The sequence below is a fragment of the Nanorana parkeri genome, unplaced genomic scaffold (assembly GCF_000935625.1).
Source record: "Nanorana parkeri isolate BGI_ZX_2015 unplaced genomic scaffold, ASM93562v1 scaffold957, whole genome shotgun sequence".
NCBI classification, from domain to species: Eukaryota; Metazoa; Chordata; class Amphibia; order Anura; family Dicroglossidae; genus Nanorana; species Nanorana parkeri.
Window position 1 is genome coordinate 543,752 of NW_017307225.1, and position 19,102 is coordinate 562,853.

A 19,102-nucleotide genomic window follows, 5' to 3' on the forward strand; every position below is an offset into this window, starting at 1 on the left:
GGGGGGGGGACTGTAGCAGTTTTGTACAAGATAGAATCAGTTGACCCTAAAACTTATATTTCAGTTTTTAATAGATGCTGAAGAGTTAAACCATTTGGCAGTTCCTTATGTCTCCAGGGGACTCTTCTGATGGACAATCTTCATTGCCATTTATTTGATATGTATTTATTTTATTATTGAGACTTCTGCAGAAGAAGCTAGAACATGCAATGATGGACAGGAACACCCAAAACACAGTGGTGTAGTGGTTAGCATTTCTGCCTTGCAGCACTAGGGGTCCCTGGGTCAAATCCCGGTCAGGTCACTATATGCAAGGAGTTGACATGTTCTCCTTGTGCTTGCGTGGGTTTCCTACCACACTGTAAAGACATGCTGGAAGGTTAATTGGCTACTGTCTAAATTGACCCTTGTATGTATGCATGCGATATAGGGACCTTGGACTGTAAGCTCCTTGAGGGCAGGGGTTAATGTGAATGTGCAACTATGTAAACTGCTGCGTAAATTGTCGTCGCTATATAAATACCTGTAATGAATAAATAAGAATGTCTGAAGGGAGATTTTATGTTGTATTCAAAACCTATGAGAAGACAAATGGCCGGATAGAGGACTCACCAGGTGAAATGATCCTTTATTCTGTATATAATACGCAAACTATTACTAATTTAACATTTTGCATAATTTCTCTTGTATGTCCTTGTGGAAGTGAATAGATATTTATATTATTTTATTAGTACTGCAAAGCCTTCTTTGTCACAGAAAAGGGGTCAAATTCATATGGCTATCATACAGATTAAACACATTAGTGGTATAAATGGACCAGCTCTGACAGCATAGATTCTCTAAAAAGGCTCTAAAGGAATTCAAAGTATTTATTTTTATACCTCTTCACCATTTACACCAGTTTGACTGATATAATGCAGAAAGCATTCTGTAAATATATTGTGCATTCTGTCTCCTTATGTTGAGATAATCTCAATCAAATAATTATCATTTCAACATCAGAACTCTATCGCTTAATGATGTTCCAGTATTGCTTTTTCCTGTTGATTGGTTAATTCTTTCCAATATCAAGCTACAATGTTGAATACCAATAAGATTTTAATAACTCAGCAAAACTTATCAAAGAGTGGATTATGGAATGTGGATTTATAACAGGTCGAAAGAGGATTTGAAAGGTTCCACCTTCTTTCCTCCTGTGCATATATTCTGCATTACCCAAAGGAATGTATTTACCATATAATTAATCTGTTCAAGGAGAATCTTCAAAGCCCTATTTGTTCCTAGGGTTCAAAGACCACACTATATAAATGCAAGTTGTCTGAAGAGCTGTTACAACTTTCCCCTCATTATGAAATCACAGAACAGCATTTGGCATAAAATAATTTATATATGTTCACTACAATAAATGAAAACATTATAAGCTCCATTGCTCATATAGCTGCTGCTGATTCCTTTCTTTTTTGGACTGTTCATTTACCCTGTACACAGAGAGCTTTGCTGCCACTTAATCCTGAACTACAGTGCTCTGCAATGTTACATAGATAGAAAAATAAGTAATTATGTGTGTCTTACAGAGAGCTTGCTCAGGGCATTGCCTGTAAGTGTTTGAATAAATCACAAGCAGTAATAAAAAAAATTCCCTACATCGCTAACATTAGGACTGATTGAACACTGTTTTTTTAATTTGATAAATATTGTAAGCCCATACTGATAATTATGCAGTTTACATATAATATAAGAGGGTGGATAATATCTGGGCATGATCAGTGACAATTTTCTTTAAAACAAGGAACAGGTAGATGTGTTGCTGCCAACGTCTCTTAATAATCAATCTGCTTGTCTATGTGCAGTGTAACAGTGTAAAGAACACTATACTAGGTACAGTGTTTTTCTTTGTGCTATATACAGTTTAAGAGTTGACTTACACAGTGCAAAGCAGGGTACACCCACAGCAACTAATCAGAATTTGTTAATTGTTTCAATCTAACTCTTTATTTTCTTCAAGCACATCTCCAGACTCTGGTTTCCAACTGCCCTCCCAAAACCCCCTGCACCTATTTTTAAAAATGATTTAAGGTGGAAGTAAACCCTCTCTCTTCAACTAGCAAATAAACCATAAAACCCCATTGTTTTTCTAGTAAATATTTTTTAATGGTCAATACAGGAATGTTTGCCGTCTTACCAATAAAAATGATATAGCTCACTCTGCCCCTGCTCCTCCTGAAGCCAGCGCCATTTTGATTCTGTCCCAGGCCCTTCTTTCTCTGTCCTTACGTCCGTCCTCAACTGTTATCATTCTGATGCTAGGACTTTAGCCTGACGTCATTCTGGAAAAGCTCTGTGAAGATCTCAGCACAGCGAAGATGCCGTAAAGAAAGACAAACTGAGCATGCAAAGTGCTACGTCAGCTGCCAATAAATTAAGGAAACTCTGCTAGGAGAGGGCTTTGGAAGGCAATACTAGTACTGACAGTATGTATGTATACTGAACTGTTATTTGAGGAAGAGTTCCAAAACTGAGTTTTTTTTTTATATTCACACAATAATTCCAACTGTCCTCTGGCTAATACAGTGACATCATGGGCCCTTCCACTTCTTGCCAGGCACTAACAGTAAGTGGTCCTCACAGTAGTACTGAAGGGTACTCATGTAATGATGTAAGAGTGCTGTTCAGTGCAGCAGTGCTATGAGCCAAGACTGATATGATGACACCTAAGCTAACAGGAAGGGGTTAAATGACACTGTCCATCATTGTACCTGGAACTGAGCACTATGCAGTTTATGAGGAAGCGCAGGGTAGCACTGGAGCATAAAGAGGAAGAGTAATGCTAAAAATGTTTTGAGTTTTTTTTTTAAATTCATGGCCACACCTGTTTGCTTTTTTCCCCTCTGTTTAGAAACTGGCTTGCAACCTGTATGCCCCTTAGCTTAGCGAATGTGGCTAAAAATTAATTTTGCAAAGAATACCCAATCAAATGCAAGAAATATTTAAAAAACACTATTTTTGCTTGCAGCTGACTGGATGATGGAAGTCACATTGGCTTCACCTCGTTCAATAAGCTAAGGGAACATTCCCTTGCAAAGTAAACAGCCTATTTGGCTTTAGTAAATCAACCCCTTTCACTCTAAAACTGGTCATACAAATTTTAGGAGTCCAGTTTACTCGGCTGAATTTGAACAGTGTGTGGCTAAGTCAACACCCCTCATTCTTCAATAAACTTTTTCGAAGAAGCCAGCCTGTAAATCCTTGGCCAAACAGTGACCGCAGCTAATCAGTCTCAGACTATCTTTTCTTCTGGTAAAACTGCAGTCTGTGACAGTATTCTATAACATTATATATACTGAGCACTATGGGGTCTATTCACGAAGCAACCGCAGGATCTAGCCGTAGCTTCGGCTTCGGCTCGACTGAGCCCCCTGGCCGACTTCGGGAGCTGTACGGGCTATAGTGAATAGTAAAACTGAAGGGGTCCTGGGGCCGAAGATAGCGGTAGGATCAGCCGAAGCTTTGGCTGAGCCGAGGTGAAAGCCGAAGCTGGCCGGCCGACAGCCTGCTTCTGACAGCTGGGCGGAGCTGTAACTGCTGGCTCCGGCCACTTGCAGAGAGATCAGCGTCCCTGGTTACCAGCTAACCCAGGGACACTGATCTCCAGACAGCCTAACTCTCTGGGTGCTCTGGGAGTCTCCCGCACCCTGCCGCACAGGAGGGAAACACTGCTTTTTCTTTTTTATTCTGACATGGAGCCGTTGGCTGGCGTCAGAATTAAAAAAAAAAAAATTCACCATAGGAATGCCTTGCTAGATTACTATTGGCTATTTCAATTTGCAATAGCCAATAGCAAACTAGCTATTGCAGCCGCCCACTACTGCAATTCTCCATCAGGTCCCCACTAGTGATTGACAGCAGCAGAGGGCGGGTACAATAGCTAGTTTGCAAATTGAAATAACCAATAAGAATCTAGCAATGCATTCCTATGGCGAAAATGTTTTTTTTCTTTTTTTTGACGGCAGCAGAACCGCCGACCAGTAGAAAACAGTTGGGCGGAGGTAGCTGTCACTGCTTGTACCGCACAATGGTTTGCTATTTATTGTTTTCTACTTTTTACATCTATTTTTCTGTTCTGCTCGTTCCCACAGAGGGAGCGAGCAGACAGCCGAGCGGAATGCCGACTAAGCCGACTGCTGTTTGGCATCTATAAGAATAGACTGAACAGCAGCGAGTAGCCTATGTGTGGCCCTTTAATGATGTTAACTGCCACAATTGGGGCCCCCTATACAACTCCTACTTTACTAGGACTAAATTGACAGATTCATATAGAAATACTGGCATAGATATACAATCACCAGAATTAATTGGTTTAGCAGTTCCCCAAAATGGCAAAAGAATAAAGCACCTAGCTTTTGTTTTCTCTTTAAAGCAAAAACTTTTTGTCAACTACACATCTTGCAGTTCTTTATGACAAGGGCATGTGACACTTTTGTGATGAGACTCCACAATTTATGTGTGACTGAATAGTTACAGATCCTGCTGATCTATACAACGGAGTGGTGATTTGTCAGCTTATATAAGCAGACAGATCACTCTTATATAGTGATCTATATTGCCAGTGAAATATATGGCTGAAATGAGGTATGCCTTGACATAGTGGTATGAATACAGACTAAACCTTCAGTACCCATATAGCGTATACCTTCCTTCAAATATTTCCATGCATCTCTAGTGTATGCTTTTCAGTGTGTTAGGCTGCATTAGTTAGCCTTGATTTTAATACTACTTTCTCCATGAGTTATGTGAATAGAAATGAATAGTTGAGCAGTGTATATTATACATAAAATACCGGTATTTTTCTGTTTCACAAACAAAGATAAATGAAACATGTAGAGCTCTCAGCCAGCACAGTAGATCGCATAATGCCACCTATGTGCTCCTTATACACTTCACAGCTAACCTTTCATTTTTATGTGTGCTGGATGTCAACAAGAAAGGGCTTATCTTTTCTACAGCTCCTAACGATGGCTTCACCAATCAAAACCATTCTGTATCTCGCAAGTGACAGATACAACAGAAAGAAATGAGAGACACCCTATTCCTAATTTGTTGTAACGACAAAAGGTGCAGCACATAATAACAGAACAGATATTTCTTCTCTGACTACAGCACATAACGTATAGACATCAAAAGTTTAAAATCAGAAGAGATTTGAGCATCTACGGAATGACTGACGTGAGCCATATTGAGCTTCTGCTGCTGGTCATTTTAATTATCAGCAAGAGGTAGAATTCTATATAGCCCTGAGCATCTAAGGGAAAACACTTCTTCATACTGACTTTTTTCATAAGTGCAAAGATCAGTTTTGTGTGCTAATCAGCAACAATATTTCAATGACTATCTAGTTAGTGCAGTAAGATGATTTCTGGTTGGCTGCTGTGAATTATGCTTTGTGAATTGCTGCATTAGTGAAAAGGGCAGCAAGCTACAGCCACCAATCAAATTTAATCAACTTCTCCACAATAAACAAGAATCTGGTTGTTATGAGTTACTCTATGTATACGTATTTCATTTTTTACAGCCATTTTAAAAAGTGTATGTAAACCAAAGATCAAGTTTTTTGTATGTTTACCATTGTGTCTCCCTGTACACAGTTTTCTTAAGCAAATTGTTTTTTTAGGAATCTGTTGCAACACAAGTTTCCCACTTGGAGATCCTGCCATTGACAGCACTTTCTGTTGCTGCCTGCCAATGCTAAGCTGCTGCCTCACAATTAGATGCAGAGTTGTCAGCCTGCTATGTGGGCTCTTTCAGCTGCCTATTAGGTTTATCAGATAGGCAGGCCAATAGCTATGTGAAGGAGACAATGCATTCCGCTCATTTATTTACTTATTTATTACAGGTACGTATATAGCACAAGCGATTTACGCAGCACTTTACATCATGCACATTCACATCAGTCCCTGCGCTCCAGAAGCTTACAGTCTAAGGTCCCTATCTCACATGCATGCACACACACATATACTAGAGCCGACTTAGACAGGAGAAAATTAACCTTCATGCATGCATTTGGCGTGTGGGACAATACTGGAGGAAAACCATGCATGCACAGGGAGAACATGCAAACTCCTTGCAGATATGCTAATTAAGAAGAAGTGGTTTAGTACTGTAATCCTGCAATTAAAGTGCTCCTACTGGCAGGATCTCTAAGTTAAAAAAAAAACTGCAACAGCTGTACAAAAAACAATTTGCTTAAGAAAACAGTATACAGTGAGACATGGATTGTGGGTTCTTAAAGCTGTAGGTATTTAATAGTACATCAATATACAATACATGTTATATAAACCCATGATTTGGAGCAATATTAAAGAATAATACTAACAATAGTAATTCTTTTTTGTGTACTAGGTATGCTTTCAGAAACAGCAGGGGCATACCCTGTGTGGTCATAGGGACAAAAGAAATATGAAGGCTTTGCATTCAAATTAAAACCACAGAGGAAAACGGAACAGTTCTGTCCACACTCTCCTCATACAAGAAAGTGATGTGCTCAAATGCAATAGTTATTTTTCATTGTTGTGAACCATTTACTTGAACTGCTGATGGCGATCAATAATGGTTTTCCCACTTTTGATAATACGCCACCATGGTAACCCACTGAAACTGTAAAATAACAAAAATAATGTTTTTTTTTTTCTTGTACTCCATTGCACAAATAAACTGGGAGAGCAGGTTACCAGTACATATTGTGATGGCAAACACTGCGAATTGGTTCAGGAGGAGGCTGAACACAATAAATGTGAAGGCTAAAGTTAAAAAATGATGTCTACATGCTGAGAACCTATAAACACTTCTTGAGGCATAAAGCCTAGCTTAGTGGGCTTCTTGCCTCAGGAGTACTGTGCACATGCCTCAACTGTCAGTAATAGACTGAAACCTCTCAAACTTGTTACCAAACAATCAATTTCTGTAGCACTGTTTACCACATTGTTGCAGAAATCTTACGGGTAAAACACAACAATCACCCTTGATAAATTGCTAACAGTTGATATTGTCAGTAAAGCCATGTGTTTTCTCAGCTGTCTCTGAAATCAGTGCATGCAAGGTCCTCTTCACTTGTCATTCAGGAAGGTAATGTCCTGCAGCACAGCCATCTGAAACAATGATAATCCCTAACAAGGGAAGAAAGCAGGAGTTGTCACTAATCAGTTGTAGAAACATGAATGAAGCAAGGACCAGGCAATAGTGTGTGCATTGTAGGACAAGCACTGTTTTCTGGTTACTGTCCAGATGAGTACAGTGAACTTTATAAAAAGCAATAAAAATGATTTCCTATTCTGAAGTGGCTCCTATATGTTCCATTACTTAATATCATTATATCGGTATCAGTAAAATCAAAAGTCAAGACAAATTCAAAGCCAAAACTTTGAATTCATAAAACAATCAAATCAAGGAAGACATTGCAGAAACCTAATGCAAACCAAAATATCAAATAAATCATACAAATGGTTAAAGTCAACTGAGTACATTTCTTAAGCTAGACAAATGAACAAATAATGAAATGTTTATTGAAGTGGAAATGAACGAGTAAATGCATTGCAGGATAAAAATGGAAACTAACCTTAGAGAGTTTTACCTTCCACTTAGGTTGGTGTACCTATATTCATATGTTAATGTGTTGATATGTTTATACATCTTTTATACCTATGCCTGTCAACATCTCGTACGTGTCCCAAACATTTGTAAACATGTAAATACTCAATAAACTCTCTCTCTCTCTATGGAAAACAAATGGGAATTAAATGTTATGCCAGAAGCCATTAAATAATTTTTTCTATACTGTACATGCCTCTAGTCCAGTCTCAGGAAGCATTTATATACAAATGTGAACACAAAGGACATCAGTTGCATCTCTGGACACACTTTAACTGAGAATATCTCATGTGACTTCAAGCAGCCAACTGTGAATGTTATAACTTCTCACACCGAGTCCAGATCATTCCATGTTAAAAAAAAATGGGTTACCATAAACAAAGGAGATTGTAAGTGGCTAGGCATTTGATGACAGTTTGCAAAGATCAGGAACATAAAAAAAGAGATAAAAGGGTTGTTTGCCAAACCATTTTGACTGTGCAGAGATATTAAAAGAGATAATCTGTAAGCGAACTTATCCTTTGACAATTTTCACTACATTTCACCTGATTTCTTAATCACATTTTTACCTAAGTCAATAATGTACTATGGAAATTCTGTATTTGAACCAACTGTGAAAGTAAAGCCTTGTTATCACTGAGTAGTGTGCTGCTTTAACTTACTTTTATTGCTCTGCAGTGTTGGTGCTCTATATCAGCATTTTTTTGTGAATGGGGAGAATTTTTCGTGCAAACTGAATTATTGTGAAAAGCAGAAAAGTCTCTTACTTTGAGAAATGCCACACAGTCTCAGTGATTATAAATTATACATACACATAAGTACATTTTTTATGTAGCTAAAAATAATATATGAAGCTGAGCGGCAGCCACAGCCCTTTTGTGATCTGAAGAAGAAAAACACAGCTAAATCCCCATAACCCTTTTTATGCCCTCCTATTAGACTAGGCATATCTAGAGCTCTTGGTTGTAGTGACACCATGTGAAAAAACTGCAGCGTTGCACTAAGGGTCACACCAGAGGCCCTGTCACTGGGGGAAGTCGCCAACAACAGGATTGTTCAAGACAGCACTCAACTGTTCGTGCGAGAAGGCAGTGATTAAGCACCATCTTACTATTCATCCAGTGAAGGAGTAATGCCGTACGAGCAGGTGAGTGTCCTCTATGCAACAAGCAACAGAGTCAATAGTGTGAAATGGGCCTCACACTGCACACAGATACTACTGTAGGTGGCCAGGCAATAAAATAAAAGCAATAGTTTGTTTGAAAGACTTTGAACACAGATGTAGACCCTTAAGATGAGTACATAAAAGCCAAATGTAGTCACCCATGGTCATTAGACTCTATTTACTAATACATCTAAGGGTCTACATGTAAATTTATATACACAACTACGAGTCTCACAGACATTTCTATGACCATGAAATACATTATGGAAATTCTAGTGTAGTGATCCCCTGAATATGCTTTCCATTTTAGTTATTTTTTAATGTGTACAAATGTATACATCAAAAACTGCTTTAATTAAATCTGTATTCATTAAATATTTCTTAAGGTATACTTTCAAGACTTTTTTTACATATAATGCTGGGATATCTAATAAGAAAGCCCAGCACTATTGATACACTTGTTGACTGCTTCTGCTTACCTAAGATCCTGAGCTGAGAGATGAGTATTAGACATTTTGTTTTGTTACGAATGCATATTCATACAAATTTCATTAAATTTGAATATTCAGATGCATCCAAATTTCAAAAATTAAAACGCGTCCGAATGTGAACGAATCTGAATGTTCCTTTATCGAAAATTCGGATCCGTCTGAATTCCATTAAAATGAAAATTAAATAGGACATGTGACTGTTCTCTGGCTAATCAGATTTTTTGGGGGGGCTGTTGGGGGTTGCACTACAGACGCGGTCATGTGACTTCCTGCTGTGGATCTTTTGAAAATAAAAATTCAGACGGATACGAAATCCGAATAATGAATGACATCAAATTTCGGATCCAAAATCTGAAAAACAAAACAAAATAAAAATCTGAATCGATCCGTAACTAAACAAATTGTTTGCGGGGTTACATGTCTAAAGAGTATTGATAAATGGTGTATTTCTCTTTCAACTCATCCACCTCTGTGTGTTGGGAATAGACCTGAGTAGCTGGAAAATAAATGACACAGTCTTTTCCAGCCAATCACAGTACAGCGGAAAAGTCAGCTTGGTGAAAAAATCTGGAGATGCAAATATTAGCATGCTCCCTGTTGGCCACGAGCACAAGATACTCCTTTAGCATATATACTTAAAAGGCATTGTAACAGTGCTGTGGCTTGTCACAGTGTGATAAGGGTTAGAGGTCACCCAGGGTTCTCACCCATACAGGTTGCTCCAGGGTGTGTGTTTCACATGGAGGAAACTAGCTTTTAAGTTTCTCCTAGATTGCCACCCAGAGGCTTTGTAGAGATCTGAGCGGGATGAAGCCACAAACTCTGAGTTCATGTTTTGGTGTTGACCAGTAGCCATTGATTGTGCATCTGTGCACAGCCTTTATGGTTCAGGGACTGGCTAGAGTTCTGGGCTCCACATGGGAGACAGGAGGACTCCACCCAAGAGTTAGGATGGAAGCCAGTGCAGCAGGGAGCTGCAGGGTGTGTACAGAGAGTCCAGGTCAGCACGGTGTTTGTAAGCCTGACAGGGGGACACAGAAAAGGGTTTGAGGAATGAGGCCAGAGCAGCAACACTGCAAAAGCAAAGCCAGGAGACTGAATTTATGGGGTTTTTTTTGTGAACAGAGATGTTGAACAACCCCTGAAAGGACAACTGCATAATGCTTGGGGAAGCATAACATTGGGCAAGGAAGTCCTAAAAGGAAGAGTTAAGCGAGTGCCCTAATTCACTACAGTTCTCACAGAACATATATATAACAGGTTCCACCAGGACAATTTATTTCATGGAGTATTTGTATCCAACCTTATTTCTTCAAGAACATGCTCACATGATAACTGACCTCAGTATGTGCATGTCGTATGTCCATAATAGCAACATTAGAATGCAATTGTTTAATGTGTAAAGTACTGTTGTACTGAGATATATAAATGAGTAACATATACATTTAAAACATCTGAATGCAACTGTTTAACGTGTAAAGTACTGTTGCACAGTGAGATATAAGTGAATAACATGAATGTTGAAGAAAAAATAACAACTAGGCATGAAAAATTACTTTAAAATGGTAAAAAACAAAACATTATATTAAACACTTAGTGAAGATAGAAAAAGCTTCTGTATGAAAAATGATGACATAAATATATAATTGTACATTAATATTAATGGGAAGCCCAGATAGAAATGTAGGAGAATAACAAGGCCTTAGGCCTTCTGAGATAGTTGTCATTTAATAAGGAGAATTTTCCATACGCATCTACTACTATTAGTGCAGAGTCTCACTAGGAACAAATTCCTCCCATCAACCATACTAATGAGTGGTTTTTTGGGGACTTTACTAAATTCTGCTGGTTTGACTTTATAAAAAATATGGAGAAAATACATTAAACATTTTTTATCTTTTGTTTAGTGCACATGCAATTGATTCCAGTAACTGTCTGAATATTGTATCAGTATTTGTATCTTTTTGTACGTGTAATACAGTATCATTACCTAATGACCCTGCAAACTGCGCATTAACATTACACAGATATAACTGGTATTCTATGATACTATAATATAAATAATACATACTTCTGACTATAGCAAGTCCTTAGCAGAAGTATTAACATTGTTTACTGCATGTTATATAACCTTGAACCCGTGTCCTGCCACAACCAGAAGATGTGGGCTTAGATAGGACAACTAGTATCACATGCTGCTAATTCCACTAATTGCATTATGAGCACTATTATATATGAAGGAGAAAACTTTGTCTGTTAATTCAGTAAAAACATAAGTAGCGTAAGGGTTCCAAGATTCCTAAAATATGAAAAAGAGTAAAGAAATTACCCTTTTAGCGCCTAAAATATTTAAATTAATATTTATTACCAATAATTTTTTATTATGACTGTAGATGCACTGGATTCCATCTCTTTCCTATTCACTCCTTATGTATTCTTAAGAAATATTGCCTAGATTGCAGCTTTAAGCCTAAGAGAATATTTTGCTGATAACTACTAAGCATTGGGGTAGATACCATGCACATTCTACTTTTTCTTGGTGGCAAAAAAAGAGAAAGAAAAATGCAAGTATTTCCTATTGGGCACAACAAAAACATTTATAAGCATAAGGAAAAATAATGTGGAAAATATTTATGAAGTTCATGATTTTTCTGCTCTGTCTCTCAATATCAAAATTATTTGGAATGGTGGCGTTAGTTGTTAAAGTGAAACTAAACTCAGGAGTTAAATCTTAAAAATGCATTCAAATACCTTAACTATTAATAAGAATGTATCTTATTTGTGTATCACTCGGCTGTAGATCCTCAAATCCACTCTGAATTGGTGCTGAGGTTGGCTACTTTTCTTCACCATGGTCCCTGTGTGTGTGGATGGACTACAATCACACGTTTAGTTTACTAATTTGTATTGATATTGTAGTTCATCACAGGAGTGAGCTTGGAGTGGTGACTACTTTGCAAAATACACAGGGGTCATGGGGAACAAAAGTAGCCACTCTTCAGAAGGAAGGACAGTGTCAGAACCAATTCAGAGATGATTTGAGGATCTACAGCTGAGTGACACACAAATAAGATACATTTTTGTTAATAGTTAAGGTACTTGAATGCATTTTTAAGATTTATTTCCTGAGTTTAGTGCCACTTTAAGCATTTACATCTGTTTTAATTATTTCGGTAATTGACTAGTAACACTAGTAGATGTTAGTATTGATGATGCATATTATTCTTCTACAGATGGCCAAACTCTTTCTAATCTTAAACCTACACTTTAAATGTATAATAATTTTTTTTTAAACGTGTTTACTAATAATAGAGGTATTGCCCGTTAGCAACTAAATACATTCAAAACTGCACAAGACAATAAAAGGGAATGTAAGATTCAATAAACTTGGTTAATATTTTGCAAAAATGGTTGTTATTATAAGCAAAGGCACATATAAGGCCAAATGCTGAAATTAAAAAGGTGATAAAAAAGAATTAGACTACTGTAAAACAGATGCTGAAATATATTGAAAGTGAGTGCTTAATGGAAGCGTCTGCTTTTACCATAGCCACGTGATTAGATGTTGCAAGTAAGATACATTTGCATTTTGTGTGTAGAATCACTGCTGGCTAAAAATCACAATGAATTGGTAACATTTGATATAATGAAATTAAAGAAATGCTTGTGTATCAGATATATATCTTACATCATTTGTTTTCATAACCTGGGCTATTCCTTCAAATAATATTTTTATCATGATACTTGTTCTAAGAAACAATAGCCTGGATCACAAAAAGTAGTGTGTCTTTGTTAATAAAATAGAGATATTTACTAAAAGAACAAAACAGATTTGATGCATTTTTACTTTAATATAGATACACAGGACTACAGTTTATATGCATTTCTAAACCAGTGTGTTCTGACACAAGGTATTTATTTTTATCCTGATGTGTAGCAAGGAAAATGTGCAGAAGAAAAAAAAGATGGGTTGGCGCTCCAGTTTGATTTTTAGCAAGACTGACATTATGTCACACAGCTATTCCTTCAAGCACAGAAGAAACCAAAAAAGCTTTCCCTAGAGCCAATGTGACCTCTGAACCAACAGATCAGCAGCTTCAATGGCCTGGGGATAGGACATTCGTGTAACTGAAATGAAACAGCTTGCTACACTGGACTAGGGGCTTATTCATAAAGACCATCAAATACATTCTTTATGTTTTGCAGATTTTTTTTTCCAGTTTTAAAAGTTCAAAATTGAAGTTTGAGATGTTTAAGTGAAGCATTAAAAAAAAAAAATGGGGACTGAAGGAGAGAATGGAGCTTCCCTCTGCTAAAAATAATAGATTATACTCAGTCTACTTTGATATGAGTTACAAGGAAAAAATATTTTTAAAGCAGAGTTCCCACGAAAACATTTTTGTAAGGCCACATGTGTCCCTTTAAGACAGATTTCCACCTTCCTGTCTTGGATACACACTCGCAAACTGAGAAGAAATGTTTGCTTTGCCTTAGATGATTTGTAAACATTCTCCAATTCAGCTCACTTTCCAGTTCAGTTATGTTGTCCTAGATTGTTCACTTCTCCTGCCTTCTCCAAACTCTTCACCCTTTTGACAATAGACCTGAGTATTTTTGCTTGCATATGATTGGATGATGGAAGTCGGCAGAGCTTCAATTTATTCATTAATCTAAGCAAAAATTCCATTGCAAAATGAACAGTCTATTTGCCTTTAGTTATTCAACCCCAATTTTTCCACAATAGATTTTACCGGGTTATTTTCACATTGGTCAAAATGTTGCGAAATCCCCCAAAATAGTTTTCACAGTAGGTTAAACTACCAGAAATATTTCTTGATAAAAGCAGCAAATTATCAACCCTTATAAATAGGCTCCTCAGTGTCTATTATTAGCTCTGACTAATTAAATAAGGTCATTTGTGTGGCAAAAACAATCATTTCCAGTAAGGTACTGAAACATACAATACTTAAAATAAGAGTCAATACCAGGTGATTGCAGTTTATTCTGGAATCAACACTAGAGTGAAAGAACTGATTTGTGATCAGTGACTGCAGGCAATATTTACAATGCAGTATTGTGCCCTAGGGCGACTTCCTGAGCTTGAGTATGCCTTGGAGTCCATTTAAGTTGAGGCAGGAAGGCGTGATGGTAAATAAAGATCTGTGTTTTTTTCATCTGTATCATCAGCTGCTATATTTGTTTTATTTGCAGAGGTACTTCTAATATGCAGCTGCAATCTTTTGGAAATCAATTTACTTTATATATACTTTGAAATCTGCTGTTTTTTTTCCTCTGGTATAATGAGCTTACAGTCTATATGCGCCAAGTAAGCCAGTAGGCTAATGATCCCACATCCTACAAACATTTCCAAGGCAGCCAAAGGCAGATATCGCTATATTTAATAGCATTGTGAGAGTTTGGTCCAGAGAGTTCTACCTGTATATACTGAAAACTCATTATGGAGCCGAGTGCATCTCTGTTTTCGTGACTGCTTTGCTTTGCATTGCTTCAGCATTTTTTTATCCATCCTTTTTGAATCACAGACACAAAGACAAGACAAAACATAGAGCATCATGTCCTGCTTTCTACAACAGTACAATCAATTACTGCTGAATCACTCTGTAGATCCACAGAACTGAAGCTCAACTGTCTGTATTCTCCTTTACCCTCAGCTAATGCTACTAGTGTGGAAATTCATAAAACCTGGTAAATAAGGCATAACACATTTGTTTTCAGGTGCAGAAGCCTGGTGCTGGTAGTTTGCTATGCCAAGTTCAAAATGCTGTTAACCAGTGTAATTAGTGTGGATAGCCAGGGTTTTATTTACTACACTAAAGCTGGCCATACACGGATCAAATTGAAATTCAACCAGTGTGTTGCCCTTTTGGTACCCCTCCATTCGACAAAAGTAATTTTTTAAATGTACTTTTGTCAAAGGATCCAGTAAAAAATTCTCAGCTACAATCACTGGTCAGGTATTCTGGCAGTGGCACACTCACCGCTTATATAAGCGATAAGTGTAAGGCAACCTAAAGCATTAATCTAACACTTGGGGGTCTATTTATAAACAGGGCCCTTCACCCTATGAATATTTATTGTGGATGAATAATGCCAAAGACAAATGTGCTTAATATATATTTTTTCCAGTTCGAATATAGGAGTCTATTCACGAAGCAGCCGAAGGATCTAGCCGTAGCTTCTGCCGATCCTTCAGCTAGCTTCAGCCCCAGGGCCCCTTAGATTCAGTAGAACCAAAGGGCGGCTGTACGGGCTAATCACAATAGCCCGTTAAGCTCCCGAACTTAACCGAGTGGCTCAGTAAAGCCGAAGGCACATGACTAGGCTGAGCCGCGCTGAAAGCCGAAGCTGGCCAATGGCCGGCCGACAGCCTGCTTCTGGCAGCTGGGCGGAGCCAGCTGTGATCTTAAGGCTGGCTCCGGCCACTTGCAGAGAGATCAGCGTCCCTGGTTACCAGCTAACCAGTGACACTGATCTCCAGACAGCAAACTCTCCCGGGCGCTCCGGGAGTCTCCCGCTCCCGGCTGCCCAAGAGAGAAATACTGCTTTTTATTTCATTTTTTATTCTGACACGGAGCCGTGTCAGAATAGAAAAAAAATTCTACATTTTTTTTGCCCCATAGGAATGTATTGCTAGATTCCTATTGACAATTTCAATTTGCAATAGCCAATAGTAAACTAGCATTGTACCCGCCCTCTGCTGCAGTTCTCCATCAGGTCCATCAGCAGAGGGCAGTACAATGCTAGTTTACTATTGGCTATTGCAAAGTGAAATAGCCAATAGGAATCTAGCAATGCATTCCTATGGGCAATTTTTTTTTTCTATTCTGACACGGCTCAGTGTCAGAATAAAGAAAAAAAAAGAAAAAGCAGCGTTTCTCTCCTGGGCGGCCGGGGGCGGGAGACTCCCATAGCGCCCAGCCGATATACGGCTGAAATCAGCCGTACAAGCCTGAAGTGAATAGCTGAACAGTGTTCGGCTCACTTCACTTGGGGTCAGTTGTTCACTCGGCTGCCCTCAGCAGCTTAGTGGATAGACCCCATTGTGTTGTAATATTATATTATGGCCACTACATAGGGCTGATGAGCTTATTTCCAATGCTTCTCAGCTCCATCTAGTGGCTATAATGTATTATTACAACACACTACTTTCAAACCGGAAACATATAATAAGAACATTTGTTTTTTGCATTATTCAGTGAAAGCAAATGTTCAGATATTTGCAGGTCGAAAGGCAAATTGTTTCTAACTAAACCCCCTAGACTTTCCCTAAGTGCGCATGCAACCATCCCTTAAGACTAGCCATGAGTTCTTTAACCCTTAACCTTAACACTTAACTTAATCCTTAAAATTAGTCCTTAATGCTAGGGTCATTCATGTCACACTAGTTGCTTTGTAGCAAGGATTTGTAACAGCTACAAAGCTCTCTGCTTATTATCCCTGGCAATTTTATCTATCAACAGAACCATCTACACTGCTTGTCTATTCATATACAAGTCTCTGGTGTGCCATGATCATCAGAAGCTGCATTAGATAACATGAACAACTACTGAAGCTTGTGATTCTGTATCTAACTCTAAATGCTACAAAAAGTCAATCACTCAGCAATCAAACTACAAATCGCTTAGACTGTGACACAGACCTTTCATCGACTCCTATTCCTTTTTTTTTCTTTTTCTTTCATTTTCTTTTTCTAACCAAAATACTAAGTGAAGTGATTATTTAGCAGCTATGAGTCGCCGCTATAAAATCGTAGTGATCTGAATAGCTTTAACCTACCTCTGCCCAAAAAAAACCCTAAAGCAAGCTTTCACACTTACCCTCCACCCTAACACTATGCCTTACCCTTACAATAAACATAACACTAACCTAATCCAACCCCTAAAACAATATCCTAACACTAAGCTCTATTCTGCAGCATACCCATCCTGCAAGGGGAACCTCTTCAGTGACAGCAATCGGTCACATATAAAGAATGCAGCAATGACATTCAGATGACATTTTTCAAGAAATATACAGCAAGTCCAGTTGCCTTGACTTATTTTTTACAGATATACCATGACCTGGATGAATGAGAACCTTCACAGACATTCAGATGACGTTCCAAATAAGGTACCAGTCTATCATAATGTTTAATCACATTTTATCGAAGTCTATAAACTGCACGTCCAAGAAAGGGCTCACTTTAAAATAGGACAACAATAGTTTTACCATTCGGGCATGGAAACCCAATAGAAATCTAATGGCATTTTATAGGCTCAGATTCAGGGATATCCACAAACTATAGATACTTGCAGCCATAAACATGTAACAGGCAGGGTAGGTTGCTACATGAGGTCAATGCCAGGATAAAATGTAGACACACTTAGCATGTAGGGTGTGTTTCAAATGTTTTCCGAGTGCCTATAGTCACTAACTGTGGTCCACCCACTCCTCACTATTGGCCCACTACTGTGATATGTTGCCACAGATGCCAGCTGTCAATACAATAGACAACAGGGGAGATTTCTCTATCTATGCTGTTTGGATCGATGGGAGAACCGAGTGATGTCTCATGGGCTGAACAAGAAAAATCTTATAGTGTATGGCTAGCTTTACTGACCACAGAATGAGCCATGGGAAGCAGGAAGGGGCTCCCCAAGGGAGCCACAGATGCTGCCTATAGTCATATAAGTCATTGGCTGTATGTGGCTGTAGGCAGTTATACCCTGGTACTTCCATAACGCACACATGCGTAAGCACGTTTGACCCTAGATACAGTCTGCATCCAGAGTTATGTGTACAAGCGCATGTGAAGGTGTACAGAAGCACAGGCATGTACCCACCTACAGCCATTTATTTATATGGGAGGCTAAGCGCAGCACCTTAGTGAGGGAAATTGGTTGAATCTATAGTCTAAGGGTGCAGGTGCCCATGTGCATGAGCCCTAAAGGACTAGTTACCATCTAACGGTCCTTTTTCTTTTTTTTTTAGTCCAAAGGTTTTGATAAAAGCTGAGCATGTTAAAAGGTACCTTATATCTAAATCGCTTGAAAAGATATCTATGCAATTTTCTAAGCTGAATAATATATTTTCCTTCCAGATTTACACTGCAGCCGAGTTTGTTATACTAATTATTTTGCTTGTGTGTATTATTTGCTCTTTTGTTTATTTTCAGTTAGTGGAATGTTTACACTTATCATTAGAACTGCAGAAATAACATTTTAATTCTACTCTCTTTCAAAACTGTTAAATATGCTGAAATAACTGATAGCATGCCAACCAAGAAGCCTGCTACTTGGCAAAGCCGACGCCAAAGAACTGGAGTTAAAAGCTGAAAACACATGCTGTAGAATCCTGGTCTCAACAAAAATCATGGCAGACGACTAATTAATCCCTTAAATAACTATAACTAAATACATGTGCGGCAGATGGTAGCATTGTGACAGAATCAGTGCTATGAAAACTGATTCAGCTAACGATTCCTCTTTGGATGGGGTCTATGGGCATCATGTAATTCCAAAGAAGCAATATACTTTATGTACTAAATCTGAAATGCTTAACATGAAATGTATGTGCCGTTATGATCACCTGCAACATCTTTTCAACCTGCCTCCACTCTGCAAAAAAACGTATTTTAGCTAACATTGCAAATAACTTGAAAATTGGGACCCTACTTTAAATCAGAACTCTGGGCAGTTCAAACCTTAACCCTTGCAGTGGAGCTACCCCTGCACTGCAAGGATTAAAGTAGAATTAAAGTCTTTTTTTAACATATATCTACTGGTAGAAAGCAGTTGATTTATGC